Source organism: Ornithorhynchus anatinus, chromosome 1, assembly GCF_004115215.2.
Source record: "Ornithorhynchus anatinus isolate Pmale09 chromosome 1, mOrnAna1.pri.v4, whole genome shotgun sequence".
Lineage (NCBI taxonomy): Eukaryota > Metazoa > Chordata > Mammalia > Monotremata > Ornithorhynchidae > Ornithorhynchus > Ornithorhynchus anatinus.
This window is the reverse complement of record NC_041728.1, coordinates 180,069,667-180,097,602: the sequence shown is the minus strand read 5'-3', so window position 1 is coordinate 180,097,602 and position 27,936 is coordinate 180,069,667. Positions and strand designations below refer to the sequence as shown.

At 50.4% G+C, this 27,936-nt stretch overlaps 1 long non-coding RNA gene across 1 annotated transcript; it reads left to right on the top strand.

Moving 5' to 3' along the window:
* Nucleotides 1-27,936, top strand: LOC114809252. The gene is made up of 3 exons (XR_003757028.1): nt 1-62; nt 7,451-7,565; nt 27,899-27,936. It is a non-coding gene; the product is annotated as an uncharacterized LOC114809252 (long non-coding RNA).

Below are 27,936 nucleotides of genomic sequence, written 5' to 3'. Positions count from 1 at the left end.
GGCAGCGGAGCCCGTCCACCGCCCGAGACATGACGAGGGTCTGTCTGTCCTGTGCGCTCTGGGTAGGTGGGGCTAGCCGGGGGTGGGGGTGGGGGTGGGGGGTGGGGGTGGTCTCCCCCCGGGACGCCCCCTCCGCCCGGCCCCGGGGAGGGGTCCCCAGCGGGAAGCGCTCCCCAGCTCCTGCAGGGACCCTCCTGGGGGGCCGGGCCGCGGGGAGGGGGCTGGGGGCCAACCCAGACCCTGCAGCCCCCAGACCCCTGCAGCCCCCAGCCCTTGCAGACCCCGGACCCCTGCAGCCCCCAGCCCCTGCAGCCCCAGCCCCCGAAGTCCCCAGACCTTACAGCCCCCAGACTCTGCAGCCCCTAGACCCCGCAGCCCCCAGACCCCTGCAGCCCCCAGCCCCTGCAGCCCCTAGACCCCGCAGCCCCTATCCCCGAAGCCCCCAGACCCCTGCAGCCCTCAGCCCCTGCAGCCCCTAGACCCAGCAGCCCCTATCCCCGAAGTCCCCAGCCCCCTGCAGCTCCTGCAGCCCCCACAGGCCCCGAAGCCCCCAGACCCCGAAGCTCCCAGACCCTACAACTCCCAGACCCTGCAGCCCCCAGTCCTCCAACTCCTAGTCCCCGAAGCCCCCAGACCCCGAGGTACCCAGACCCTGCAGCCCCCAGATCCTGTAGTCCCAGCCTCCCAGCTCCCAAAGACCCCAGACCCCGCAACCCCCAGCTCCTGCAGTCCCAGCCCCCGAAGCCCCCAGTCCCCGTAGCCTCCACCTCTGCAGTCCCCAGCCCCCACAGCCCCCAGACCCAACAGTCCTTGAAACCTCCTGCAGCCCCCAGACCCCACAGCCCCCAAATACTCCACCCCAAACAACCCCAGAACCCCCAGCCCTTAGACCCCCCCCAACCCCCCAGCCCCCATTCATTCATTCATTCATTTGATCACATTTATTGAGCACTTACTGTGTGCAGAGCACTGTACTAAGTGCTTGGAAAGTACAATTCGGCAAGAGATAGAGACAATCCCTACCCACTACGGGCTCACAGACAGACAAGAAAATAAAACAAGTAGATAGACATCAGAAGCATCAAAATAGATAAATAGAGTTATAGATATATACATATCATTAATCAAATAAATAGCATAATAAATACGTACAAATATACACAAGTGCTGTGGGGAGGGGAAGGGGGTAGAGCAGAGGGAGGGAGGGACTCGGGGTGATGGGGAGAGGAGAAGGAGCAGAGGAAAGGGGGGCTCAATCTGGGAAGGCCTCCTGGAGGAGGTGAGCTCTCAGTAGGACTTTGAAGGGGAGGAGAGGAAGAGAGCCAGTCCCCACAGCCTCAGAACCCCCAGCCCTTGGAGCCCCAGAACCTCCAACCCCTGCAGCCCCCAGACTCCCAATCCTGAAGCCCCCAGCTCCCAGCCTCCTCCCTTCTGTCCCCTCCTCTGGCCCTCATCCTTCTTTTTTTTTTTTTAAATTGGTGTTTGTTAACTACTTACTATGTGCCAGGAGCTGGAGTAGATAGAAGCTAATCAGGTTAGACGCAATCCGTGGTCCACGTGGGGCTCTCCGTCTTAATCCCCATTTTCCAGATGAGGGAACTGAGGCCCAGAGAAGTGAAGTAACTTACCCAAGGTCCCAAAGCAGACAAGTGGTGGAGCCAGGATTAGAACCCAGGTCGTTCTGACTCCCAGCCCTGGGTTCTAACCATTAGGTACACTGGGTGTGCCCCCCCCAACCCCGTGGAGGAGCTGGAGTGGGGGTGGGCACAGCTAGGGCAGGCTGGTGACCAGGACCTGGGTCTGAGTGATCGGAGGGAGGCGTCATCTAGGGTTTGGGGCATCAGTCGTGGGCACTGTCAGTCAGTCAATCGTATTTATTGAGTGCTTACTGTGTGCAGAGCACTGTACTAAGCGCTTGGAAGAGGACAGTACAACAATTGCCGGACACATTCCCTGCCCACGATGATGGCAAAACTCAGGCAAAGCCTTGGGGAGGGTAATTGGTGCAGACTGTGTATGTTTATGTGTAAGTGTACATATATTCATGTGTTTTGATATGTCTCCCCGCTTCTAGACAGTGAGCCTGTTGTTGGGTAGGGATTGTCCCTATCTGTTGCTGAATTGTACTTCCCGAGCACTCAAGTGCTTAATACAGTGCTCTGCACATAGTAAGCACTCAATAAATACTATTGAATGAATACAGTGCTCTGCATGTAGTAAGTGCTCAATAGCGTGGCTCAGTGGAAAGAGCACGGGCTTGGGAGTCAGATGTTATGAGTTCGAATCCCGGCTCTGCCACTTAGCTGTGTGACTGTGGGCAAGTCACTTAACTTCTCTGTGCCTCAGTTCCCTCATCTTTAAAATGGGGATTAACTGTGAGCCTCACGTGGGACAACCTGATGACCCTGTATCTCCCCCAGCGCTTAGAACAGTGCTCTGCACATAGTAAGTGCTTAACAAATACCAACATTATTATTATTATTATTATTAAATACGATTGAATGAATGAACAAATGAATAATCATATGTGTGTGTAATTATGTGCAAGTGTGGGTATATATAATGACTCGACGGCATTTTGAAATAATAATAATAATGATCATTTATGTATATATTTGTGGAGCAGCATGGCATAGCGGATAGAGCCCAGGCCTGGGAATCAGAAGGCCATGGATTCTAATTCCGGCTCCGTCCCATGTCTGCTCTGTGACCTTGATCAAGTCACTTCACTTCTCTGGGCCTCAGTTCCCTCATCGGTAGAGTGGGGATGGAGACTGTGAGCCCCATGTGGGACAGACACTGTGTCTAACTGATTAATTTGTATCCACCCCAGCGTTTAGAACAGTGCTTAACACAGAGTAAGCACTTAACAAGTACCGTAATCATTATATTAAGTTTTGTGTGGGCAGGAATATAAAAGTATATGTCTAATTATTGATGTGCATTTTTATGTATGTAAATATGCACAAGTTTGTGTGTGCATGTGTATAATCGTGTGCATGTTGGTAAGTTTGTTGTGGGCAGGAAATGTCACAGTTCATTGTTGTACTGTACAGTGCTCTGTACACACTAAGCGCTTAATTCATGAGATTGAATGGATGAGAGTATGTGTAATTATTTGTACATATGTTTGTGTTTGTAGTTATGTGTGAATGTGTATATATGTGTGTACATTTATGTGAAGTTATCTGTGGGGTTATATATATATATTAATTTTGAATATATATGCATGTCTTTAGGCGTGGTGTGAAAGGTGGAATGGAGCAGTGAGAAGCTGGGAAGGGGGGTGGATGAGGAATGGGGTGGGTTAGCGAGGGTCTGCTTGGAGGGGCTGGGAGGAAGAGGAGGAGGAGAAGGAGAGGAGTGGGTGAGGAGGAGTGGGGAGGGGGCGGAGAGGAGCTAGGAGCTGACCCCTCCCCTCCACACACACACTTCAGATTCAATCAATCAATCAATGGTATTTACTGAGCACTTATTGTGCAGAGTGTGGAGAGGAGTTGGTGAGGGCCTGGGAGGGTCTTCTGGGAGGGGCTGTGATGGGGTAAGGGCACAAAGAGGAGTGGGGAGGGGGCCCTTGAGGAGTGTGAAGGGTTGGTGAGGGTCTGTTAGGAGCTGGAGGGGCTGGCAGGAGGGGGAGAGAGGGTGAAGAGGAGTGGGGATGGTTGGTGAGGGTCTTCTAGGGTCTTTAGAAGTAGTTTGGCTTAGCGGAAAGAGCCCGGGCCTAGGAGTCAGAGGATGTGGGTTCTGATCCGGGCTCCGCCACTTGTCCGCTCTGTGACCTTGGCCAAACCACTTTACTTCTCTGTGCCTCAGTTCCACTCATCTGTAAAATGGGGGCTGAAGAACTGTGAGCCCCACGTAGGACCAACCTGATGACTTTGTAGCATTTAGATCGTGAGCCTGTTGTCAGGCAGGGGTTGTCTCTTTTGCCAAATTGTACATTCCAAGTGCTTAGTACAGTGCTCTGCACAAAGTAAGCGCTCAATAAATACGACTAAATGAATAAATGAATGAATGAATACTCACCCCAACGCTGAGAACAGTGCTTGGCCCGTGTAAGTGTTTAGCAAATACCATCACCATTATTGTTGTTATTATTACTGTTCTAGGAGCCGGGAGGGGCTGTGAGGAGGGGAGGAGGGGACGAAGAAGAGTGGGGACGGGGTCTTGAGGGTCAGGGAGGGTCTTCTAGGAGCTAGCAGGGGCTGTGAGGAGGGGAACGAGAGGCTTCCCCCCACCCTCCCGCCTGCCGATGAGGAGGCCATGGTGATGTAGCTCACCCCTCACCCACAGTTTTCCTTCCCCTCTTCCTCTGCAGGAGTCTGGGGGTCTGCAGCTGCCCCACAGGCCCCTTCCTGGCTCCGCCTTCGCCAGATGTTCCCCCTCCCCCACCCGGTGGGAGGTCCATCTGGCCAGCAGACCCTCCGACTGACTGGCTGGCTGGTCCCCCTAGCTGGGCAGAGAAGGGGGCTGAGCCCCCACCCCATTTCCGCCAGGACAGGACATCTTGGAGCAGCTTGGGGGGGGTCACCCCCCTTTCCGGGGGGGCCGCAGGGAGAAGGGGATTCCAAGGGAAGCTCCTCCTCAGCCTCCCCCACCCTCACCCAGGCCCGGCCACCCAGCTTCTCCCTCGCCAGGAGAGCGGGAACTTACTGAGCGTCCAGGATGGTCTGCTGGGAGGGGTTGTGATGGGGCGAGGGGGCAAAGAGGAGCGGGGAGGGTCTGCTGGGAGCTTCCATCTCCCCCCCCACCTTCAGTTTCAATCAATCAATCAGTGGTATTTATTGAGCACTTACTGTGTTCAGAGCCCAGCTCTAAGCGCTTGGGAGAGTTCGATACAACAGAATTGTTCGAGACACGTTCCCTGCCCACAAGGAGCTTACAGTCTAGAGGAAGTGCTCAATAAATAGCACTGTCTGGTTGAGAAATAGTAAGCAGGAAGAGTAATAGAGAAAGCAGCAGGAGCAGTAAGTAATAGAAGCAGCTTGGTTTAGCGGAAAGAGCACGGGTTTGGGAGTCAGAGGATGTTGGGTTCTAATCATTCCTTCAATCGTATTTATTGAGCGCTTACTGTGTGGCAGAGCACTGCCGGCACATAGTAAAGCGCTTAAAACAAATACCATTATTCATTAATTATCATAACTGCTTGGGAAGTATAATTTGGCAACATTCATTCAATCGTATTGAGCGCTTACTGAGTGCAGAGCACTGTACTAAGTGCTTGGAAAGTACAATTTGGCAACAGATAGAGACAATCCCTACCCAACAATGGGCTCACAGTCTAGAAGCAAAACAAAACAAGTAGACAGGCATCAATAGCAATAGCAGACAACACACTCGTCTGCTGTGTGACCTTGGGCAAGCCACTTAACTTCTCTGTGTCTCAGTTCCCTAATCTGTAAAATGGGGATTGAGATTGTGAGCCCCACATGGGATGACCTGATTACCTTGTATCTACCCCAGTGCTTTGAAGAGTGCTTGGCACATAGTAAGTGCTTGACATGTACCATCGTTATTATTAGTAGTAGCGCTTAGTACAGTGGTCTGCACATAGTAAGCGCTCAATAAATACTATTGAGTGGAATGGAATGGTAATACCAGTAATAGTGGAAAAATAGTGTAAGATCATCTTTAGTCTGTGAAGTGGTTAAGGGCGGAGGATGTGTCTGCTTAGTCTCTTTTTATTGTGCTCTGCCAAGTACTTAGTACAGTGCTCTGCACATAGGAAGTGCTCAGCAAACACCACTGATGGATTGACTAAGAATAGTCACAGTAATAGTAACAGGGTTAGTAGTAATTAGTAATAATAATAGCAGCACCCGGTAACATCTATTGAGCTCCCACTTGATGGAGCGCACTGTATTAGACGTTTCAGAAGGAGAGGGACTGGATCCTAACTGATGATCTCATATCTGCCCCAGCACTCAGTTCAGCGCTTGGTATATTAGGAAGCACTTCGTAAAGTCCGGTGTGTAATAATATCCTGAAGAAAAGAACACTCAGGAGCCTTGGATGGCTTGGGAGTAAGATCTTCAAGCAAAGATGAGCCAGGAGCCTTGGATGGTTTGGGTGTTTGCCTGCCTGGAGGCAGGGAGCTGGAGTGGATGACCCACCACAGTGAGGGGGTGGGAGAAGGTCCCCTTTCCCTCCAGCCCCTAGGCCTGATACTTGTCTCTCTTCCTCCCACCCACAGCCCCAGATGTTTGGAGGTGGGGTGGGGAGAGAGAAAGAGAGAGAGAAGGAGAGGGAGAGCAAGGGAGAGAGAAGGGGAGAGAGAAAGAGAAGAGGAGAGAGAGAGAAGGGGGAGAGAAAAGGAGAGAGAGAAGGAGGGGAGGGGGAAAGAAGAGGAGAGAGAGAGAAGGGGGAGAGAAGAAGAGAAACAGAGGGGGAGAGAAGGGCGAGAGAAGGAGAGAGAGAAGAAAAGAGAGAGAAGGGGAGAGAAGAAGAGAGGGAGAAGGGGGAGAGAAGAGAGAGAAGGGGGAGAGAGAAGGGGGAGAGAAGAGAAGCGGGAAAGAAGAGAAGAGGGAGAGAAGAGAGAGAAGGGGGAGAGAAGAGAGAGAAGGGGGAGAGAAGAGAGAGAAGGGAAAGAGAAGGGGGTGAGAAGAGAGAAGGGGGAGAGAAGAGGAGAGAGAAGGGGGAAAGGAGGGGAGAGAAGATGAGAAAGAGAAGGGGGAGAGAAGAGAGAGAAGGGGGAGAGAAGAGAGAGAAGGGGAGAGAGGAGAGAGAAGGGGGAAAGAGGGGAGAGAAGAAGAGAAAGAGAAGAGGGAGAGAAGAGAGAGAAGGGAAAGAGAAGGGGGTGAGAAGAGAGAAGGGGGACAAGAGGGGAGAGAAGATGAGAAAGAGAAGGGGGAGAGAAGAGAGAGAAGGGGGTGAGAAGAGGAGAGAGAAGGGGGAAAAGAGGGGAGAGAAGAAGAGAAAGAGAAGAGGGAGAGAAGAGAGAGAAGGGGAGAGAGAAGGGGAAAGGAAGGGGAGAGAAAGAAGGAGAAGGGGAGAGAGTGAAGTGGAAGAGAAGAGAGAGAGAAGGGGGAGAGAAAAAGAAAGAGAAGGGGGAGAGAAGAGAGAGCAGGGGGAGAGAGAGAAGGGTAAGAGAAGGGAGAGAGAGAAGGGTAAGAGAAGGGAGAGAGGGAAGGGGAGAGAAGAAGACAGAGGGAAGGGGGAGAAAAGAGGAGAGAGAAGGGGAGAGAAGGAGAGAGAGGGGGGAGAGAAGAGGAGAGAGAAGGGGAAAGAAGGGAGAAAGAAGAGGAGAGAGAGAAAGGGAGAAAAGGAGAGAGAGAGAAGGGGAGATAACTAAGAAAGGAAGAGCCAGGAGCCTTGGCTGGTTTGGGCATTCGACTACGTGGAGGCAGGGGGCTGGACTGGATGACCGGCCGCAGCATGGGGGGTGGGGAAGGGTCCCCTTTCCCTACAGCACCCTAGGCCTGACGCTTGTCTCTCCTCCTCCCGTCCGTAGCCCGAGGATCTAGAGGCTCCCACCGCTCACAACTTCAAGGTGAAGACTTTCAGGAAGGTCAAACTGTGTTCTGTCTGTCGTCAAGTGATTGGCCGAGAGGGGAGCACCTGCAAAGGTCAGTTGGGACTGGGGTCTGGGGGAGCCTGGGGGAGCCTGGGGGGGCGTGGCCTGGGGGTGCTTGGGGTGCTGGAGGCGAGGGAGACTTGGGGGGTTCAGGTTGATGGGGCAGAGCTCAGGTGGTGAGGAGGTGGGTTTGGTTAGTGGTGTGTAATTGGCATGAGATGTAGTGTGGCCTAATGGGTAGATCCCGGGCCTGGGAACCAGAAGGACCTGGGTGCTAATTCCGGCTCCGCCGTTTGCCTGCGGGGTTACCTTAGGCAAGTCATGTCACTTCCCTGGGCCTCGGTTACCGCATCTGTGAAATAGGGATTAAGAGTGTGAGCCTCAGTGGAAAGAGCCCGGGCTTGGGAGATAGAGGTTGTGGGTTCTAATTCCGGCTCCACCACTTGTCGGCTGTGTGACTTTGGGCAATTTACTTCACTTCTCTGTGTCTCAGTTACTCATCTGTAAAATGGGGATGAAGACTGTGAGCCCCACGTGGGACAACCTGTATCCCCCCTAGCACATAGAACAGTGCTTGGCACATGGTAAGCCCTTAACCATTATAAGGTTAAGGTTAACCATTATTATTATTACGTGGGACAGGGACTGATTAACCTGATTAACTTGTATCTATGCTAGTGGTTAGAACAGTGCTTGGCACATAGTAAGTGCTTAATACAAGTACCATTATTATTATTATTATTATTGTTATTATTATATGTATCATCAGTGAGAAGCAGCATGGCCTAGTGGAAAGAGCCCAGGCTTGGGAGTCATAAGACCTGGGTTCTCATCCTGGCTCTGCCACTTGTCTGCTGTGTGACCTTGAGCTAATAAGTCAGTCAGTCCATTATGTTTAATGAGTGCTTACTGTGTGCTGAGCACTGTACTAAGCACTTGGGAGAGCACAAAATAAGAGTCACATTCCCGGCCCACAGTGTGCTTACAGTATAGAGAGGGAGATGGACATTAATAGAAATAAATACAATTATGGATATGGACCCAAGTGGTGTGGGGCTGGGAGGGGGAATTCATTCAATAGTATTTATTGAGCACTTACTATGTGCAGAGCACTGTACTAAGTGCTTGGAATATACAAATCACTAACAGATAGAGACAATCCCTGCCCCACTGACGGGCTTACAGTCTAATCGGGGGAGACAGATAGACAAAAGCAATAGCAATAAATAGAATCAAGGGGATGGACATCTCATTAAAACAATAGCAAATAAATAGAATCCAGGTGATGTGCATCTCATTAACAAAATAAATAGGGTAATGAAAATATATACAGTTGAGCGGACGACTACAGTGCTGAGGGGAGGGGAAGGGAGAGGAGGAGGAGCAGAGGGAAAGGGGGGAAAAGAGGGCTTAGCTGAGGGGAGATGAAGGGGGGGTAGAGGGGGAAGCAGAGGGAGCGGATGGAAAAGGGGAAGCTCAGTGTGGGCAGGCCCTCTTGGAGGAGGTGAGCTTTAAGTAGGTATTTTGAAGAGGGGAAGAGAATGAGTTTGGCGGAGGTGAGGGGGAGGGCATTACCAGGACAGCCGGGAGGACATGGCCCGGGGGTCAACGGCGGGATAGGCGAGAACGGGGGACGGTGAGGAGGGTGGGCGGCGGAGGAGCGGAGCATGCGGGTGGGCAGCGAGAAAGAGAGAAGGGAGGAAGAGGTAGGAGGTGGCAAGGGGATGGACAGCCTTTGAAGCCTAGAGTGAGAGGGTTTTTGTTTCATGTGGAGTAGGAATGAAGAAAGGGAGCGAGTCGGGGTGATATAGAAGGGAGGGAGAGAAGAGGAAAGGAGGACGCAGTCAGGGAAGGCCTCTTGGAGGAGGTGGGCCTCTGAAGGTGGGGAGAGAGATGGTCTGTCGGCTGAGGAGGGAGGGTGTTCCAGGCCGGAGGCAGGACGTGGGCCAGGGGTCGGTGACGAGACAGGAGAGATCAAGGTTCAGTGAGATGTTTGGTGTCAGAGGAGCCAAGTCACTTTCCTTCTCTGTGCCTCAGTTACTTCATCTGTAAAATAATAATAATAATAATGTTGGTATTTGTTAAGCGCTTACTATGTGCAGAGCACTGTTCTAAGTGCTGGGGTAGATACATAGATACAGGGTCATCAGCTTGTCCCATGTGAGGCTCACAGTCTTAATCCCCATTTTCCAGATGAGGTCACTGAGGCCCAGAGAAGTGAAGTGACTTGCCCACAGTCACACAGCTGACAAGTGGCAGAGCCAGGATTAGAATCCATGACCTCTGACTCCCAAGCCCGGGCTCTTTCCACTGAGCCACGCTGATTAAGACTTCGAGCCCCTGATTAGCTTGGTCGTGGGTTCTAATTCCGGCACCGCCACTTGTCTTCTGTGGGACCTCGGGCAAGTCCTTTCACGTCTCTGTGCCTCAACTACCTCATCTGTAAAATGGGAGCCCCACGTGGGACAGGGACCGTGTCCAACCCAATTTGCTTGTTTCCACCCCAGCGCTTAATACTTAGCATAACAAAGTAACAAGTAACACCCAGCTTAACAGTAACACATTCATTATTATTATTACTATCTACCCCAGTGCTTAGTACAGAGCCTGGTATATAGTAAGTACTTAATAATGCCATTTTAAAAAAATCTAATGCTACGACCAGTCCATCAATCAATCATTGGTATTTATTGAGCACTCTGTGTGCAGAGCACTGTGCTGAGCACTTGGGAGAGGACAGTACAGTTTATATTGAGTCCACGTCTGGCAGAAGACTCTGCTGTGAGCCCTGGTTGGGAATGGGCTGTGTCTGATATGATCGCATTGAATCTCCCCCAGCGCTTAGTCAATCAATCAATCAATGATACTTATTGAGCATTTACTATTCATTCATTCAGTAGTATTTATTGAGCGCTTACTATGTGCAGAGCACTTACTAAGCGCTTGGAATGTACAAATCGGCAACAGATAGAGACGGTCCCTGCCCTTTGACGGGCTTACAGTCTAATCGGGGGGAGACGCACAGACGAGAACAACGGCAATAAATAGAGTCAAGGGGAAGAACATCTCATAAAAACAATGGCAAATAAATAGAATCAGGGTGATATACATCTCATTAAACAAAATAAATAGGGTGATGAAGATATATACAGTTGAGCGGACGAGTACGGTGCCGAGGGGGTGGGCCGGGAGAGGGGGAGAAGGAGAGGGAAGGGGGGAGAAGAGGGTTTAGCTGCGGAGAGGTGAAGTGGAGGGTAGAGGGAGCAGAGGGAAAAAGGGGGGCTCAGTCTGGGAAGGCCTCTTGGAGGAGGTGAGCTTTCAGTAGGGTTTTGAAGAGGGGAAGAGAATTAGATTACTATGTGCAGGGCACTATACTAAAATCTTGGGCGTGGCCTAGTGGCTAGAGCACAGGCCTAGGCAATTAGAAGGACCTGAGTTCTAATCATTGCCACTTTCTTTGCTGGCTGTGTGACCTTGGGCAAGTGACTTCACTTCTCTGGGCCTCAGTTCCCTCATCTGTAAATTAGGGATTAAGCCTGTGAACCCCACGTGGGACAGGGACTGTGTCCAGCCTGATTATCTTGTATCTACCCTAGTGCTTAGAACAGTGTTTGGCACATAGTAAGCGCTTCACAAATACCATCATCATTAATGTTGGTATTTGTTAAGCGCTTACTATGTGCAGAACACTGTTCTAAGCGCTGGGGTAGACACAGGGGAATCAGGTTGTCCCACGTGGGGCTCACAGTCTTCATCCCCATTTTACAGATGAGGTCACTGAGGCCCAGAGAAGTTAAGTGACTTGCCCACAGTCACACAGCTGACAAGTGGCAGAGCTGGGATTCGAACTCATGACCTCTGACTCCAAAGCCCAGGCTCTTTCCACTGAGCCACGCTGCTCCTCATAAATGCGACAGAGTTGGTAGAGAGAATCCCCGCCTTCATTACAGTCTAGAGGGGGAGACAGTCATTAAAATAAATTGAAGATAGGGAATTCAGTGTTGTGAGGCTGAGGGAGGGGTGAATAGCAAGCGCTTAAAGGATCATATCCAAGTGCAAGGGGAGGGTGAGTAGGGTGAGGAAACGAGGGTTTAATCCGGGAAGGCCTCCTGGAGGAGTTGTGATTTCAGAAGGGCTGTGAAGCCAGGGTGGAATGCTACCTGCGGAATGGACTTATTCATCTATACTGATGTGTTTCCCCTATCTAATAATAATAATAATTGTGGTATTTAAGTGCTTCCTACGTGCCCTGTGCCGCACTGTACTAAGCGCTGGGGTGGTTACAAGCAGCGTGGCTCAGTGGAAAGAGCCCGGGCTTGGGAGTCAGAGGGCTTGGGTTCTAATTCCGGCTCCGCCGCTTGTCTGCTGTGTGACCTTGGGCAAGTCGCTTCACTTCTCTGTGCCTCCGTGACCTCATCTGTAAAATGGGGATGAAGACTGTGAGCCCCACTTAGGACCACCCGATGACCTTGTATCTGCCCCACTGCTTAGAACAGTGCCTGGCACTTTGTAAGCACTTAAATACCAACATTATTAACAAGTACCATCATTATTATTGCAAGGGCTGGACACAGTCCTTGTCCCACGTGGGGCTCACAGTCTCAATCCTCGTTTTCCAGATGAGGTCACTGAGGCCCAGAGAAGTAAAGTGACTTGTCCAAGGTCACACAGCAGACAAGTGGCAGAGTCAGGATTAGAATTTATAACCTTCTGACTCCCAGGTCCGGGCTCTAGCCACTATGCCATGCTACTTCTCTAGACCATAAAATCATTATAGGCAGGGAATGGGTCTGTTTATTACTCTATCATCCTCTCCGAAGCGCTTAGTACAGTGCTCTGCACACACTCAGTGCTCAATAAATCTGACTGAATGACTGAATGAGAAGGGAGAGGGAGGGTGTGAGTAAGAAGTAATAATAATAATAATGGTATTTGTTAAGTGCTTACTATATGCCAAGCACTGCTCTAAGCGCGGGTAATCCCCCATGGCCTCAGTTTCCTCAACTGTATATTGGGGATAATTATTATTATTATTGTTATCATGGTATTTGTGACATATGCCAAGCACTGTAATAAGCTCTGGGGTGGATACAAGCAAATCGGGTTGGACACAGTCCCTGTCCCTCCTGGGGCTCACAGTCTGGATCCTCATTTTCCAGATGAGGACATTGAGGCCCAGAGAAGTCAACTAACTTACCCAAGGTCACACAGCAGACAAGTGGCAGAACAGATTAGAACTCATGACCTTAATAATAATAATAATAATAATAATAATAATGGTATTTGTTAAGCACTTACTATGTGCCAGGTACTGTTCTAAGCACTGGGAAAGATACAAGGTCATCAAGTTATCCCACGTGGGGCTCATAGTCTTCATCCCCATTTTACAGTTGAGGGAACGGAGGCCCAGAGAAGTGAAGTGATTTGCCCAAGGTCACACAGCTGACAAGTGGAGGAGTCGGAATTTGAACCCATGACCTTCTGACTCCGAGGCCTGGGCTCTAGCCACTAGGCAACGCTGCTCCTCAAGATAAGAGAGATTGTGAGCCCTTTGTTGGAGAGGGCCTGTGTCGGGTGGCTCTGCCTGCCTTGTAGCTTCTCTGGCGGCGCTCAGTACAGAGCCAGGGTGTAATGAGAAGCAGCGTGGCTCAGTGGAAAGAGCACGGGCTTTGGAGTCAGAGGTCATGAGTTCGAATCCCAGCTCTGTCACTTGTCAGCTGGGTGACGGTGGGCAAGTCACTTCACTTCTCTGTGTCTCAGTGACCTCATCTGTAAAATGGGGATTCAGACTGTGAGCTCCACGTGGGACAACCTGATTCCCCTGTGTCTACCCCAGCGCTTAGAACAGTGCTCTGCACATAGTAAGCGCTTAACAAATACCAACATTATTATTATTATTATTATGAGGGGGATTAAACCTCCCTGTCTTCCCCCCGTCCAAGGCGGGGCAGGCGCGATGCACGAAACAGCCAGCGGGTGGCGCTCCTGCCCCGCAAACTCGCCCTCCCCCCATCCGATTCATTGAGCCCCGGCTTCGCGCACAGCACTGCGCTAAACGCTCGGGAGAGCACAGCACAACGAGAAACAGACACAGGCCCTGCCCACAATCAGCTGGCAGGCTGGAGGGGGAAGACAGAAAGGAATAGAAGAAGCAGCATGGCTTAGTGGAAAGAGCCCGGGCTTGGGAGTCAGAGGTCACGGGTTCTAATTTCGGCTTCGCCACTTGGCTGCTGTGTGACCTTGGGCAAGTCCCTTAACTTCTCTGTGCCTCAGTTACCTTATCTGTAAAAATGGGGATAAAAAATGTGAGCCCCACGTGGGACAATCTGATTACCCTGTATCTACCCCAGTGCTTAGAACAGTGCTCAGCACATAGTAAGTGCTTAACAAATACCATAATTATTATTAAATAAATAAATGACCGGTTCAGTCATTCATTCGATTGTATTTATTGAGCGCTTACTGTGCGCAGAGCACTGGGCTAAGCGCTTGGGAGAGGACAATACGAGAATAAACAGGCACATTCCCTGCGCACAATCAGCGGGCAGGCTAGAGGAGAGAGACAGGAATAGACATAAATAAATGACAGGTTCATTCATTCAATTGCATTTATTGAGCGCTTACTGTGCACAGAGCACTGGGCTAAGCGCTTGGGAGAGGACAATACAAGAATAAACAGGCACATTCCCTGCCCCCATTCAGCGGGCAGGCTAGAGGGGAGAGACAGGAGTAGACATAAATAAATGACAGGTTCATTCATTTATTCAACTGTATTTATTGAGCGCTACTGTGTGCAGAGCACTGGACTAAGGGCTTGGGAAAGGACAATACAAGAATAAACAGGCACATTCTCTGCATGCAATCAGCTGGCAGGCTAGAAGGGGAGACAGACAGGAATAGAAATAAATAAATGACAGGTTCATTCATTCATTCATTCAATTATATTTATTGAGCACTTACTATAGGCAGAGCACTGTGGTAAGTGCCTGGGAGAGTCCAATAGAGCAATAAACAGACACATTCCCTGCCCGCAAAATGCTGACAGGTTAGAGGGAGGAGACAGACAGGAATAGAAATAAGTAAATGACAGCTTCATTCATTCATTCAATTGTATTCATTGAACCCCGATTGGGTGCAAAGCACTGGGCTAAGTGCTCTGGAGAGAAAAAATACAACAAGACACAGACACGTTCCCTGCCCAAAACAAGATGACAGTCTAGACGGGGGAGACAGACAGGAATAGAAATAAATAAATGGCAGATTCATTCATTCATTCATTCCATTGTATTTTTTGAGGGCTTACTGTGAGCAGAGCACCATACTAAGCGCTTGGGAGAGGACAATACAACAATAAACAGACATATACACTGCTCACAATCAGCAGGCTAGAAGCGGAGGTAGGCGTGACTAGAAATAAATAAATGACAGATTCATTCATTCAATCATATTTATCGAGCACTTTCTGCGTGCAGAGCGCTGTACTAAGCGCTTGGGAAGGTACAGTACAGCAATAAAGAGAGACAATCCCGGTCCACAGCGAGTCACAGTCTGGGACTGGTGGGGGGAGGGGGTATGGGCATAAGTGCTGTGGGGCTCCGAGAGGGGATGAATAAAGGAGACCCCTGCCTCATTTTACTGGGGTCTCTCTCCAGACAGGGAATGTTTCCATCAACTGTTATACTGTACTCTCCCAAGCACTTAGTACAGTGCTCTGCACCCAGGCTGTGAGCCCCATGTGGGGCAAACCTGATTATCTTATCTAACGATGAGATTTGTTAAGCGCTTACTATGTGCCAAGCATTGTTCTAAGCGCTGGACTAGATACGAGGTCATCAGGTTGTCCCACGTGAGGCTCACAGTCTTCATCCCCATTTGACAGATGAGGTCACTGAGGCCCAGAGAAGTGAAGTGGCTTGCCCAAGGTCACCCAGCAGACAGGTGGTGGAGCTGGGATTAGAACCCACATCCTCCGACTCCCAAACCCGGGCTCTTGCCACTAAGCCACGCTCCTTCTCTACTATATCTGTGCCTCAGTGATCTCATCTGTAAAATGGGGATGAGGACTGTGAGCCCCACGTGGGACAACCTGATCACCTTGTACCCCCCCAGTGCTTAGAACAGGGCTTGGTACATAGTAAGCGCTTAACAAATACCACCATTATTATTTTATCTACTCCAACACTTAGTACAGTGCCTAGCACAGAGTTAGCGCTTAGCAAAAGCCATAATGAACATTCACTCAGTGAGTCGTATTTATTGAGCACTTACTGTGTGCAAAGCCCTGTACTGAGTGCTTGGGAGAGGCCAGTTCATTCAATCGTATTTATTGAGCGCTTACTATGTGCACAGCATGTACTAAGCGCTTGGAATGTACAATTCGGCAGCAGATAGAGACCATCCCTGCCCAACGACGGGCTCACAGTCTAAATAGAGCAATAACCAGACACATTCCTCACCTGCAACGAGCTTCCAGGCTAGAGGGAGCTGACAGTCCAGATGATCACGATCGCTATTATTATTAAAAATCAGAGAATAGTAATAATCCTTATTAGAGGTGCTCAATAAATACCATCGCTGGATGGATTGATCGACCGACAGCCCGGCCCCAGCCCACCCGGTGGGTCACTATGATCCTCCCCGCCCGCCCCCAGACGCGATGGGGTCAGGGCCCAGGGGAGAGGGCTCCCCTACTCTCCCTACTGAGAGCTCACCTCCTCCAAGAGGCCTTCCCAGACTGAGCTCCCCCTTTCCCTCTGCTCCCCCCCACCCTCTGCTCTTCTCCCTTCCCCTCAGCACTGTGCTCATTGGTCTATATTATTTATTACCCTATTTATTTTGTTAATGAGGTGTACATCCCCTTGATTCTATTCATCTTGAGGATGTTGTCTTGCTTTGTTCCGTTTTGCTCCGCCGTCTGTGTCCCCCGATTAGACCGTGAGCCCGTCACTGAGCAGGGATTGTCTCTATCTGTTGCTGAATTGTCCATTCCAAGCGCTTAGTCCAGTGCTCTGCACATAGTAAGCGCTCAATAAATGCTACTGAATGAATGAATGACCTTCCGGCTCCGGGCTTCCGGCTCTGGGGAGGGACCGACCCCCCACGTCCTGCCCTGGATTGACCCCTGGGGAAGATATTTTAAGGCCAGGGAGGGTGGGGGGCTGCGAGGCAGGGGAGTGAAAGGGAAAACATAAACAAGGCCCACGTGGTGAAGGATTCCCAGGCTTGCGCCTACCCAAGATGACCCGAGGGAGGAGGAAGGAGAAGCTTCCCTCCCTAACCTCTCTCTTTCTTTTAAAAAAAAGTGGCATTTGTTAAGCGCTCACTATGTTCCAGGCACTGTGTGATTTTGGGCAAGTTACTTCACTTCTCTGGGCCTCAGTTGTCTCTTCTGTAAAATGGGGATGAAGACTGTGAACCCCACGGGGGACAACCTGATGACCTTGTATCTCCCCCGGAGCATAGAGCAGTGCTTGGCACATAGAAAGCGCTGAACAAATACCAAAATGATTATTATTATTAACCCAGCTAAGCCAGAATGGAGGAGTCCCAAGTCACCCCAAAAGCCGGCTGGGGTCTCGAAGCTTGTCGTGGACAGGAAACATGTCTCATTTATTCATATTCATGTCCGGTCAGTGAGTCGATCGTATTTATTGAGCGCTTCCTGTGTGCAGAGCACTGTACTAAGCTCTTGGGAGAATCCAATAGGACAATAAAATAGACACTTTCCCTGCCCACAGTGAGCTTCTAGTCTAGAGAGGGAGATGGACATTAATATAAATAAATAAGTTATAGATCTAGACATGTGCTGTTTGACCTTTCTATGTCTGTCTCCCCCTCTAGACTGGAAGCTCGTAGTGGACAGGGAACGTGTCTGCTAATTCCATTGTATTGTTTTCTCCCAAGGCGCTTAGTACAGTGCTTCTGCACGGAGAAGGGGCTCGAGAAACACCACTGATGGATCGATGACCAACTCTGGTATATTTATATTAATGCCCGTCTCCCCTTCTAGACCGCATACTTGCTGTGGGCAGGAAATTTGTCCAGTTGTTGTTATGTTGTCCTCTCCAGTGTGCTTAGTATAGTTGCTTTGCACACAGTAAGCACTCAATAAATACGATTGAATGAATTGAATATTGTGCTCTCCCAAGTGCTTAGTATGTGCTCTGCACATAGTAAGTGCTCAATAAATACGATTGATTGATTTGGTGGGTAGCTGAAGGCCCAACACTGGCCGCCCTCCCTCCCCACCAGCCCCACAGCACTTATTATTATTATGCATTTATTAGTGCTTACTATGTGCCAAGCACTGTTCTAAGCACTTGGAATGTACATGGCTCGGCCACTTGTCTGCTGGTGTGACCTTGGGCAAGTCACTTTAACTTCTCTGGGCCTCAGTTATCTCATCTGTAAAAATGGGGATTAAAAAATGTGAGCCCCATGTGGGACAGTCTGATTACTCTGTATCTACCCCAGCGCTTAGAACAGTGCTCAGAACATAGTAAGCGCTTAACAAATACCATAATTATCATTATTATTACATATATGGAATTTATTTATTCATAGTGATGCCTGTCTCTCCCCTCTCTATACTGTAATCCCATTGTGGGCAGGGAATGTGTCTGTTTGTTGTGGGATTGTCCTCTCCCAAGTGCTTGGTACAGTGCTCTGCACAAAGTCAGCGCTTAATAAATACCACTGAGTGAATGAATATGATTGAATGAATAAATATGATTGAATGAACAAATGAAGGACTGAATAAACACCAAGAAAACAACCACAGAGTATGAGCTTTTGCTCCTGAACGATTGAATGAATAAATGAGATGGATGGATGGATGAATGAATGAACACCAAGAAAACAACCATACAGTACCACCTTTCGCTCCCGGACAATTAAATGAATAAATACATTTGAATGAATGAATAATAATAATAACGATAATAATAATGGTATTTGTTAAGTACATACTATGTGCAAAGCACTGTTTTAAGTGCTTGGGGGGGGGATACAAGGTGATCAGGTTGTCCCACATGAGGCTCACAGTTTTAATCCCCATTTTACAGTTGAGGTCACTGAGGCACAGAGAAGTGAAGTGACTTGCACCAAGTCACACAGCTGACAAGCGGTGGAACCAGGATTAGAACCCATGACCCCTGACTCCCAAGCCCGGGCTCTTTTCTCTGAGCCACGCTGCTTCTCAGGAAACAACCACAGAGTAATAATGTTGGTATTTGTTAAGTGCTTACTATGTGCAGAGCACTGTTCTAAGTGCTGGGGTAGATACAGAGTACCACCTTTCGCTCCCGCACAATCGAATGAATAAATACAGTTGAGGGAATGAATGAATGAATGAATGAATGAATGAATGAATGAATGAACACCAAAAAACAACCACAGAGTATGACCTTTCGCTCCCGGATGATTGAATGAATAAATATGATGGATGGATGGATGGATGGATGGATGGATGGATGGATGGATGGATGGATGGATGGAGGAATGAATGAACACTAGCGTGGCTCAATGGCAAGAGCCCAGGCTTGGGAGTCAGACGTCATGGGTTCGAATTCCGGCTCTGCCACTTGGCAGCTGTGTGACTGTGGGCGAGTCACTTCACTTCTCTGTGCCTCAGTTCCCTCATCTGTAAAATGGGGATTAAGACTGTGAGCCTCATGTGGGACCACCTGATTACCCTGTATCTCCCCCAGCGCTTAGAACAGTGCTTTGCACATAGTAAGCACTTAACAGATACCACCATTATTATTATTAAAACAACCACAGAGTACCAATTGCCTTTGGCTCCCGGACTACTTCGCGCTCCCCGCCAACCTGCCGCCCGCCAACCCGCCGGCCGGAGATGACAGGCCCCCCGAGATGATTGCGGCGGGGCTCAGTGACCCCAGGGGTCTCCTTTCCTCAACCAATCAATCAGTCATCAATCAGTCAGCGGGGTTTGTTTAGTGAGCACTTCCTGTGGGCTGAGCACTGTCCCTGAGCAGGGAAAACAGCTGCTGGTGTGGGGAGGGGGGAGGAAAAGGCCTATTTTAGTCTCCAACAATGCTGGCTTTCCTGTGTCCCCCCGAGCCCGGAAATCACAGTCAGAGGAGACAAAGCCTGCAGCTGCCCCGGCTGATGAGCAGTCAGGGGGTGGGGGCCCGGGGAGAGGGGACCCCATAGGCATTCATTCATTCGGTCCTATTTGTTGAGTCCTAACTGGGTGCAGAGCACTGTACTAAGCACTTGGGAGAGGACGGTACAGCAGACACGTTCCCACTCCTCAGAAGCTCCGGCGGTTGCCCACCCACCTCCGCATCCAACAGAAAGTCCTCACGTCGGCTTTGAGCCGTCCCATCCCCTCGCCCCCTCTGACCTCGCCTGGCTACTCTCCTACTCCAACCCAGCCCGCACACTCCCCTCCTCTAATGCCAACCTTCTCACTGTCCCTCCATCTCGTCTATCTCGCCGTCTACCTCTCGCCACATGCTGCCTCTGGCCCGGAACGTCCTCCCTCCTCAAATCCCACAGACAATGACTGTCCCCTCTCTTCAAAGCCTTAATGAAGGCCCACCTCCTCCCAGAAGCCTTCCCAAACTCAGCCCTCCTCTCCTCCTCGTCCACTCCCTCCTGCGTCGCCCTGACCTGCTCCCTTCATTCATCCTCCCTCCCAGCCCCACAACACATATGTGTAGATCTGTCATTTATGTATGTATGTATTTATATTAATGTCTGTCTCTCCCTCTAGGACTGTGAGCTCGTTGTAGGCAGGGAATGTGTCTGTTTCTTGTTATAGCGGACTCTCCCAAACGCTTAGTACAGTGCTTTGCACACAGTAAGTACTCAATAAATATGATTGAATGAATGAACGAACGTTCCCTGCCTACAACAAGCTTACAGTCTAGAGGGAGAGACGGACATTAATAGAAATACATTAGGGATCCGGGCATAAGTTGTGTGGGGCCGGGAGAGAGGGAGCAAGTCAAGGTGATTCAGATTGCCCTTTCCAATGCTTAACAATGTTTAGAGAAGCAGCTTGGCTCAATGGAAAGAGCCCGGGCTTGGGAGTCAGAGGTCGTGGGTTCTAATCCCGGCTCCACCACTTGTCAGCTGTGTGACCTTGGGCAGGTCACTTAACCTCTCTGTGCTTCAGTTACCTCATCTGTAAAATGGGAAGAAGACTATGAGCCCCATGTGGTGACAACCTAATTCCCTTGTATCTACCCCAGTGCTTAGAACAGTGCTTGGCACATAGTAAGTGCTTAACAAATACCAACATTATTAATGTTGATAATAATAATAATCATCACAATAGTCATGATATTTATTGAGCACTTAATGTATGCCAAACACTGGGAAGCAGCATGGCCTAGTGAATAGAGCCTGGACCTGGGAGTCAGAAGGACATGGGTTCTAATGCCGGCTCTGCCGCTTGCCTGCTGTGTGACCTTGGGTGAGTCACTTCACTTCTCTGGGCCTCAGTTCCCTCATCTGTCAAATGGGGATTAAGACTGTGAGCCCTATGAGGGACAGGGATTAGGTCCAACCTGATTACCTTGTATCTTTCCCAACGCCTAGAACATCACTTGACAAATACCATCATTTTTATTTTTATTTTTTCCTGGTGTCAAGCTTAGATAATCAGATCAGACACAGTCCATGAGCCCTATCAGGTGTACAGTCTAAGGGGAGGGAGAACAAGGATCGAAACTCCATTTTGCAAATGAAGACACTGAGGCACACAAGCAGTTAAATGACTTGCCCAAGGTCACCTAGCAGATGAGGGGAGAAGCCGGGATTAGAACCCAGGTCCTCTGACTCTCTGAACTGTAACCATTCGGTCGTCTTGACGTCTCCCACTCCTTCTGTGTCACCCCGACCTGCTCCCTTTCTTCATCTCCCCTTCCAGCCCCACACCACTTACGTCCTTCTCTGTCATTTTAATTTCTATTAATAGCGTGGCTCAGTGGAAAGAGCACGGGCTTTGGAGTCAGAGGTCATGGGTTCGAATCCCGGCTCTGCCACTTGTCAGCTGTGTGACTGTGGACAAGTCACTTAACTTCTCTGGGCCTCAGTTACCTCATCTGTAAAATGGGATTAAGACCGGTGAGCCCACGTGGGACAACCTGATTCGCCTGTGTTTACCCCAGTGCTTAGACAGTGCTCTGCACATAGTAAGCGCTTAACAAATACCAACATTATTATTATTATCTATCTCCTGCCTCTAGACTGTAAGCTCATCGTGGGCAGGGAATGTGTCTGTTCTATCGTTCTACCGTCCTCTCCCAAGCACTTAGTCCAGTGCTTTGCACACAGTAAGTGCTCAGTAAATACGATTGACTGAATGACTGGAGAGGTGGTGCCAACCCTTTGCTGGGGGGCAGCAGGGCAGACGGAAACACAGTCGATGCCAGGCGGTGGTCAGAAATTCATTAATTCAATCGTACTTATTGAACACTTACGCATGCAGAGCACTGGAATAAGCGCTTGGGAAAGTACAGTACAACAACAGTGACAATCCCTGTCCGCAAGGAGCTCACAGTGCCCCCGTCCTTTCAGATACGGACATAAAAGCACAGCCCGGGAGTAGACTAGGGGCTGGAGCAATCCTGATGCATGGAAACCAGTGGAGGGAGCCTAGGAAGTCTTCCTGGAGGAGGAGGTGGGGATGCAGTGTTGGCATGAAGAGTGCTTGTGCCGGAGCTGGAGGTCGGGGGGAGAGGGAGGGCTTGGAGGGGCCACCCCCTCTAGACTCTAATGTTGTTGTGGGCAGGGAATGGGGCTGCTTATTTTTCTATTGTGCTCTCCCAAGCGTCTAGTACGGTGTTCTGCACACAGTAAGCGCTCAATAAATACGATTGACTGACTGAATGAATGAATGAAAGAGGCCAGGGGTCCCGTCAGGGCAACAGACCAGGCTGGAGTGACAGGATGGGGTTGGGGCCTTGCGGAGAAGCAGCCTGGCCTGGTGGCTAGAGGCCTGAGCCTGGGAGCCAGAAGGACTTGAGTTCTCATCTCGGCTCCGCCACTTGTCTGCTGTGTGACCTTGTGCAACTCACTTCACTTCTCTGGGCCTCAACCCCTTCACCTGTGAAACAATAATAATAATAATAATGGTATTTGTTAAGTGCTTACTATGTGCCAAGCACTGTTCTAAGTGCTTGGGTAATCAGGTTGTCCCATGTGGGGTTCATGGTCTTCATCCCCATTTTACAGATGAGGTCACTGAGGCCCAGAGAAGTGAAGCGAACTTGCCCTAAGGTTTACCCAGCTGGACAAATGGCAGAGCCAGAATTAGAACCTGCAACCAATGGGATGAAGACTGTGAGGCCCCAGGTGGACAGGGACTGTGTCCACCCCTGATTAACTTGTATCTCCCCCAGCGCTTAGAACAGAGCTGGCACATAGTAAGCACTTAACAAATTCCATCATCATTATTATTGTTATAGGCCGTGAGCTTGTTTGGGCAGGGAAATGTGTCTGTTTATTGTCTAACGGATGTTCCCAAGAGTTTAGTTCAGTGCTCTGCACACAGTAAGCACTCAATAAATACGATTGACTGACTGACTCTCCTGCTGTCCTCACCATGGCTTTCTCCTCCTCCCTCAAGCCCCTCTCCCCCGCCCCACCCCCGCCCCCAGCTCTTTCTCCCTCTTTCTCCACCTCAGCCCCCTTGATCCCTTCTCTTTGACCCCCTCCCTCTTTTCTTAAGACTCCCCCCCTCCATTTTCCCTGGATCTCCCTCTCCTTGTTCCTGGATCCCCCCCTCCTCTTTTCTCTGGGTTTTCCCTCCCCTTTTCTCTGCATCCCCCTCTCCTTCTAGACTGTGAGTCCGTTGTAGGGTAAGGATTGTTTCTATTTGTTGCTGACTTGTACTTTCCAAGCACTTAGTACAGTATTCTGCACGCAGTAAGCGCTCAATAAATATGATTGAATGGATGTCCCCTCCCTTTTTCCACCCTCTTATTCCCTGGATTGTCCTCCTTTTCTCTAGACACCCCCCCCCCCCGCAAATTCCCTGGATCCCCCTATTCTTTTCCCTGGATCTCCCCCTCCCATTCCCTGGATCCCCTCCCCTTTTCCCTGAATCCCACTCCCCTTTTCCATGAATCCTCCCTCCCCTTTTCCCTGTATCCCTCTTCTCCCTTGAATCCCTTTTAGTCCCTGGATCCCCCCTCCCCTTTTCTGTGGACCCACCCCCTTCTACTCCTTGGACCTCTCCCTTTTCCATGAAACCCCCCATTCCCTGGATCCCCCTCCTTTTTCCTGGACCTCCCTCCTGTTTTCCCTGTCCCCTCCCCTTTCCCCATCCTCAGGGGGCTCCGGGAAGGGAAAAATGGGGAAGGGGTCGGGCTCATGACATTCCTGACTGAGGGAAATATGACTCCTGCTGGCTGTGTGTGTGTGTGTGTGCACGTGTGTGTGTGTATTTATGCACGCGAGTGTTCGTGTATGACTGCTGGGAGGAGTGTGGCCCCCGAGACCCGTGGGGTGTGGGAATCCATGTGAATGGACATTAATTTGTAATATTAAATCACTTATTATCAATTACATATTTTTATTATTGTCGGTCTCCCCCTCTAGACTGTCAGCTCACTATGGCAGGGAACATATTCTGCTATTCCTGTTGTGTCATACAAAGTGCATAGTACAGTGCTCTGCACAGAGTTAGTGCCCAATAAAGATGATTGATTGATGGATGGATGGATGGATGGTTTGATCATGCCTGTGTCTGTCTGTTCATTGGCCGGGGGTGGGGGGAGAGCAGTAATAATAATCAAAATTATGGCTCTTGTTAAGCGCTTACTATATGTCAAGCACTGTTCTAAGCACTGGGGTAGATACAAATTAATCAGGTCAGACACAGTCCCTCTACCAAATAGGGTTCACATTCTTAGTCCCCTTAGATTGAGGTAAATAAAGCCCAGAGAAATGAAGTTGATTTGCCCAAGGTCACACAGCAGATGGGTGGCCAGAGCAGGGAATAGAACCAGATCTTTCAGACTCCTGGGCCCAGCCTCTTCCCATAAACCAAATCCTGTCAGTCCCACCTTCACCACATCGCTAAAATCCACTCTTTTCTTCTCCATCCAAACTGCTACCACGATAATACAATCACTTATCACGTGGGAAAGCAGCGTGGCTCAATGGAAAGAGCCCGGGCTTGGGTGTCCAGGGTCATGGGTTCTAATCCTGACTCTGCCACTTGTCAGCTGTGTGACTGTGGGCAAGTCACTTAACTTCTCGGTCCCTCAGTTACCCTCATCTGTAAAATGGGGATGAAGACTGGGAGCCCCACGTGGAACAACCTGATTCCCCTGTATCTACCCCAGCACTTAGAACAGTGCTCTGCACATAGTAAGCACTTAACAAATACCAACATTATTATTATTATCCTATTCTGCCTGGATGACTGCACCGGCCTCCTCGCTGATCTCCCAGCCTCCCGTATCTCCCCACTCCAGTCCATATTTCACTCTGCTGCCCGGATCGTTTTTTGACGACAACGTTCAGGAAGTGTCTCTCCGCTCCTCAAAGAACTCCATCGGTTGCCCATCTACCTGTGCATCAAACAAAAACTCCTCTCCATCGGCTTTAAAGCCCTCCACCACCTCGCCCCCTCCTACCTCACCACCCTTCTCTCCTTCTCCAATCCAGTCCGCACACTTTGCTCCTCTGCCGCCGCTAACCACCTCCCTGGGCCTCCATCTCGCCTGTCTTGCTGCTGACCCCGGCCCACGTCCCTACCTCCTCAAATCCCACAGACAATGACTCTCCCCACTTCAAAGCCTTATAGAAGTCCCATCTCCTTCCAGAGGCCTTCCCAGACTAAGCCCCACTTCTCTTCATCTCCCCCTCCCTTCTGCATCACCCCGACCTGCTCCCTTCGCCCTTCCCCCCTCCCAGCCCCACACCACTTATGTCCATATCCGTCATTTTATTTATTTCTATTGATCTCTCTCCCCACCTCTAGACTGAAAGCTCATTGTGGGCAGGGAATATGTTTCTGTTCTTATTGGACTCTCCAAGAGCTTAGTCCAGTGCTCTGCACCCAGTAAGCGCTCCATAAATGATCGAACAAATTGAATGAATGAAGTGCTTTTGTGTGGGTGTGTGGAAGTGTGCCCTGTGTGTGAATTGCCTGACCACTTGTTTTGTTTTGCTGTCTCCCCCTTTTAGACTGTGAGCCTGTTGTTGGGCAGGGATTGTCTCTATCTGTTGCCAAATTGTACATTCCAAGCGCTTAGTACAGTGCTCTGCACACAGTAAGCGCTCAATAAATACGATTGAATGAATGAATAAATGTGTGGATGCTAGTGGGATTGTGTGGGAGTGTATGTGTCAGAGCAGGTATGTCAAGGTGTGCGGGTCAATGAGTAGTGCGAGGGTTTGGAGTGTGTAAGTGATTGAGGGGTGGGGCTCTCACTCTCACAAACACACACAGTCACACGCATCTGCACACAAATGCACTCTTGCAAATATACCCATGCAAGCAGTGCTCGGCACATAGTAAGTGGCTTAACCAAATACCATCATAAAATAAATCCACGCATTATCACACTCTCACCTTCAAGGTCACACATGCAGTCCGACCACGTGTGTGTGTTGTGCGTATTTCAACTGAATAAAGTCCAGTCTCTGGCAGGGTGGGGAGGGGGTGGCCCAAGCTGGGTAGAGGGGATCCAGTTGGGGAGGAGGGGCGGGGGGAGGGAAGGGGATGCGGGGCAGGACTCCTCCTCTTCTCCATCCTCCCCATCCCTCTTCTCCCTCCTCTCGTCCCTCTTCTCCCTGTCCTCCCCATCTTCTCTTCCCGTCCTCTTCGTCCTGTCTATCTTCCCCCTCTGGTCCCCCTCCTCCCTTTCCCTCCCCTCCCCTCCTGTCCCCCTCCTCTCCATCCTCCCCTTCCTCCTCCCCCCCCATCTCATCCTCTCCTTCTCCTTGCTTTCCGTCCTCCTCCTTCCCCTCCTCTTCATCCTCCCTGTCCCATACTCCTCCCTTTCCTCTCCTTCCTTTCCCTCCTCCTCTTCTTCTTGCCCTCCTCCTCCCCATCCTCCCTCTTCTTCATCCTCCCCTCCTCATCTCATTCTCTCCGTCCACCTCCTCCCCCTCCTCTCCATCCTCCCTGTCCAGGCCCCTCCTCCCCTTCCTCCCCCTCTTCCCTGTGCTCCTCCTCTCCGTCCTCTCCTTCCTCATCCTCCTCTCCTTCCCATCTTGTCCTCTCTGGCCCCTTACACCTCTTGCTCCCCGTCCCGTGGCTCAGTTGAAAGGGCCCGGGTTTAGGAGTCAGAGGACGTGGGTTCTAATCCCACCTCCGCCACTTATATGCTGTGTGGCCTGGGTCAAGCCACTTAACTTCTCTGGGCCTCAGTGACCTCATCAGGAAAATGGGGGATTAAATGTGTGAGCCCATCGTGGGACAACCTGATTACCCTATATCTACCCCAGGGGTTTAGACAGTGTTTTGCACTTATAAGCGCTTAACAAATACCATAATATATATTCCTCTCCCCCTCCTCTTCCTCCTCTCCCTCCTCCCTGTCCTCTCCATCTTCCCTGTCCCCCTCCTGTCTGTCCTCCCCCTCGGCTTGGCCTAGTGTCTAGACCCGGGGCCTGGGAGTCAGAAAAGGTCATGACCTCTAACCCCGGCTCCTTCCCTTGTCTTCTTTGTGGCCTTGGGCAAGTCACTTCACTTCTCTGGGCCCTCAGTTCCCCCATCTGGAAAATGGGGATTAAGACTGTGAGCCTCAAGCGGGACTGTGTCCAACCCGATTTGCTTGTGTGCACCCTCGTGCTTAGTACAGTGCTTGGCACATAGGAAGCACTTAACAAATACCACATTCCTTCATTCATTCAATCGTATTTATCGAGTGCTTACTGTATGCAGAGCACTGTATTAAGCGCTTGGAAAGTACAATTTGGCAACAGAGAGAGACAATCCCTGCCCCACAGCAGGCTCACAGTCTAGAACGGGGAGACAGACAGCAAAACAAAACAAGTAGACAGGCTTCAATAGCATCAGTATAATGCCAGGCACAATATAATCAATACCATAGTTATTATTAGTATTTTATTATTATTATGATCTCGTCCTCTGCGTCCCCCTCCTCCCGTGTCCCCGCTCCTCCTCCTCCCCCAACCCCGGCCCCGCCCCTGTGGGGGCGTTGGGCGCAGGAAGCTTGTTTGGGGGTCTGGAGCAGTGGGAGGGAGCGAGGTTAGACTCCCGGAGCCCTTGCCGGGCGGGCGGGGGAGGGCATCTGAGGCGCCCCCCACCCCTCCCGCTGCCGTCTCTCTCGCCGGTTGGGGGGAGGTGATTGCGCTCAGGTTTCTAACCCATCACCCGAGGCTACAAACTTTTTTCTCTTTTTCTCTCCTCCTCTTCCTCCTCTGCAGTCTGCAGCCTCTCCTGTCATCGCAAATGCGAAGCCAAG